Raw genomic sequence first — 3,702 nt, forward strand, 5'->3', positions numbered from 1 at the left:
TAGCTTCACAAGCCAACCTGTCCAGCCGCGTTCTGCGGGCCACGCTCTGCCCTCAGCCTCACCTGCGCCACCGCGGCCCGTCCCACCCTCGCCTCCCGGGGCCCCTCCCCTCCTGAACCTACAGCCGCTGGCCTGCCGCGCCTCCCCCGCCCCCCCGGGACCCCACGGCCGGCTCGCACACGTCAGCGGCTCCCGGTCTCCTTGGGGAGCCTCTTCCGGGTTTTCGCCAGGACTCTGCCCGTGCGCCCGCCACCTGCCGTAACAAACCGCCCCGTCGGGGTGGCTGCACGAAGGAATCTGCCGGAGGCTGGACTCCAGCCATTGGGGTGTCACGGGGCTGGCTTCCCCGAGGCCTCCCTCCCGTGGCGTGACGAGGGCCACCTTCCCCCGTGTCCTCGTGGCCTCCCCCACATGTCCCTGGTGTCTCCTTCTTTTCTTGTAAGAACACAGTCATGTCGGATCTGAGCTCAGGTAACCACAGTGTTTCCAGGTGCCCACGCGCAGCCACAGCTTCGGTACCGGGCTTCAGACGCCATCCATGAATTTGATGATACAATTCAGCCATAAAGCCACAAAGGTTTCCATTCACAGCCTTATCTTTTCTTACCCAAGGCGGGAGGGGAGGAGGGGGGCCCTCAGGACCCAGAAACTCAGAGGAGGGGTCCCGAGGGGCTGGGACCCGGCAGCCTGGCAGGGTCCCGGCAGGACTGCTTGGGGGAAGGGGCCCTCCAGGGCTGGGCTGTGTGGGTGAGGGTGAGGGGAAGGAGTGAACCCCTCCCACCCCCAGCCACTGCACTGGCAGACGGAAATGTGACGTCTGTGTCCTGGCCCCGGGATCAGGGAGCCCAGCTATGGGAACCAGGCCGATCGGCCGTCACTCGTGACCTGCAGTCATTTGTGTTCACGCAGGCTCTCAGTAAAGCCCGAGTCGGAGAAGGAAGGTGGGCGCACAGGGCCCCTTCCCCTGAGCCGCTCCTGCCCCCCAGGCAGCAGGCTGTCCAGAGCGGAGCCCTGCAGGTGACTCCCAGACGGGGGGTTCACGTGAAAGGACACTCCCTTCCTCGGCCCAGCAGTCCCCTCAGACCTGCCCTCTGCGGCCATACGTGCTCCAGGAGAGAGTGATTCTCGGCTCTGCTGGCCCCCGCCCCTGACCCCCCCACCCCACGAATTTCACCAGGAAGAAGTAACTAACAGCCATCTGGAAGATTTAAGAGCTTGCCTTTGGGAAAGTTTGAATTATGTATGATTTAAGAATGGCCATCTTTCCTAAATAAAATATTAATTTGATTCTTCTAAAACAAATAAAACGTAGGCAAGTGATAGCCGGGAAAGGTCAGCCATGGTGCAGACAGGAGCGTCCGGGACACGGCTCTGTCGCTGCTGCACAGCCAGAAGTTAAAACAGCGGGGATTGCATGGACAGAAACTACTTTATTTACTCACCTCGGCTCTGTGCCATCGAACACGAAAGAAACCACCCGTCCCCTCCTTTCTGAGATTGTTCCTGTGGCCCGAAAACCAGCCATCAAAATTGCGGTGAGCATGACGTGAGTCCTTGCCTGGGGGATGGACCCTCGGTGAGAACGGGACCTCGTGCTGGCCCCCTACACCCCCATGACTGGGAATGGGCCCCCCATGAGAGCAGGACCCCCATCCGCCCCCCTGCACCCCCAGTGCCCCTCACTGTTCCTCTGCTCCAACCAGGCACGTTCTCAATCTCGCACCTGCTGGTCCTTCTGCCTAGACCCCCTCCCCTAAGATTATAGGGCTCCTCCCTCACTATCCTTGGATGCTTCCTACACACACCCCCGTCACTGTGTCTCCCTCCCGTCCTCTGCATTTGTCACAGGCCCTGCTCAGATGTCTATAGACATGTCCGCTGCCCATCACCCTCCAGATGACAGCAACCGGGATTATCACAGGACACGACATGTATCAGAGGACACGACTGTGGGGAAACAGGAGGGGGAGGCCCAGGGGACTGGCGGGCAGACAGTGGGCAGGGCCGGACCTTGAGAGAGAGGACTAGGGGCAGGGATCTGACACCTGGGGTGTGTGGAGCCCCGTGCCCACAGCCGCCCCCTCCAGAAGCACCCCGTTTCCCTCCCCTCCCACACTGACCGCTCAGCCCCGGCCGAGAGGAGGACGGGGCTGAAACGGCAGACAGTTCCTTCACGCAAGCCTGGCCGACACAGGCCATGTCTCGTCCGCCTGAGCACCTCGTTTCCACGGCTCATTCTTCAAGGCCCGCCATGGCGGGAGAAAGCACCTGTGAGGAAGGAGCTCGAACCATCAGGTCTCAGGGGCCCTGAGGGCTGCAACACAGCAGGGTGGATGCCAGCGAGGACAGGTGAACCATCGGGTCTCAGGGGCCCTGCGGGCTGCAGCAGGGGGTTGCCGGCAAGGACAGGTTGCACAGCAGCCGCGGGAGGGTCCCGCCAAGGCCGGCCGGGTGCCCTGGCGAAGGCGGCGGGCTCCCCTCCTGCCCACGTGGGCCTCCCGGGAAATGCTGTCTTGTGTAACGTACGCCCCACCTTTCCCTAATCGGAATGCACACGTCTGACGGCAAAGTTCCCGCACAGTAAGACCGTGAGTGTGGAAATGGAGCCCATCGGCCTCGTAGGGAAGGAGGGACTTTGTCTGCGTGACTCCGTTCCTGGCTCCCCCGGCACCCGGACCAGGCCATCAGGAATGAACCGGGCCTTTCAATTAAACGTGGTCATGAAGCATTTCCGGGGACCTCCAGGACCTCTGGGACAGTGACCACCTCCTCCAGACATGCTTCTATTTCCCCAGGAACCGCCGAGGCACCTCTGCACAGGGACACGAGAGCAACAGCTACGATTTCCCAGAGGCGGGCCTCTCGCCAACACGCTGATGTCTCCCTGCTCAGAGGAAGTCATTCCCAGGCAGCAACGACCAGAAGATATTCAAATAACCCCACCAGTGCCACGGAGGAGGGGACCGACGTGCCACATCACCTCCCGCGAGGGGCCCGGGCACGGAGGGGGATCTGGCCTCACTCCCAGACGCCACCCCATCGTTCCCACGGCCGAGCCCCAGCCCTGCGGCCCCCAGCCCTCCTGGGCCTCCTCGACCTCCCCGGGCTCTTCTGACGTGAGGACTGGGTCAGGGGCCTAGGGGCCGGGGCGGCTCATCAGAGCCAGGACCCAGGACCGAGTGGACTCACTGCCGGGGTCCTCGCGTCTCGCACCTGCAGCGCCAACCTCATCAGCCTTAGACCCCTGAGATGGTGTCGAAACAGGGGCAGCCGTGACCTTGGGCACCGACCCCGAATGCTGCGTCTTCGCCCTACAAGCCTGTCGCTCACATCATAACCCACGAACCATCCGACGTTCAGGGGGCAGAACCCTGTGAATCGGGGCCACAGAGTCACCACAAAACACTGAAGAAAGGGGTGCCCAGGTGGCTCAGTAGGTTGAGCGTCCAACTCTTCATCTCTGCTCAGGTCGTGATCCCAGGCAGGGTCAGGGGATCTCTCTCTCTCTCTCTCTCTCTCTCTCTCTCTCTCTCCCCCCCCCCCCACTCACACACGCTCTCTCTCTCTCTCTTAAATAAACATTTTAAAACATTTTTCTTTCTCTTAGCAATCTGTCTGGAAGAGCAAAATTTTTAATTGTTTTTCATCCAAATGACTTTTAATGCACGTTGTCAAATATTACAGTAACACAAAAAATAAAAA

The 3,702-nt window shown here is 61.0% G+C and overlaps 1 long non-coding RNA gene across 1 annotated transcript; it reads left to right on the forward strand.

The window, feature by feature from the left end:
- Positions 1-233: 233 nt before the first annotated feature.
- Positions 234-3,486, forward strand: LOC122231842. Its single transcript, XR_006209097.1, has 4 exons — positions 234-577; positions 910-1,017; positions 1,313-1,535; positions 1,849-3,486. It is a non-coding gene; the product is annotated as an uncharacterized LOC122231842 (long non-coding RNA).
- Positions 3,487-3,702: the final 216 nt, after the last annotated feature.

The sequence above is a fragment of the Panthera tigris genome, chromosome D2 (genome assembly GCF_018350195.1).
Source record: "Panthera tigris isolate Pti1 chromosome D2, P.tigris_Pti1_mat1.1, whole genome shotgun sequence".
Classification (NCBI taxonomy): domain Eukaryota; kingdom Metazoa; phylum Chordata; class Mammalia; order Carnivora; family Felidae; genus Panthera; species Panthera tigris.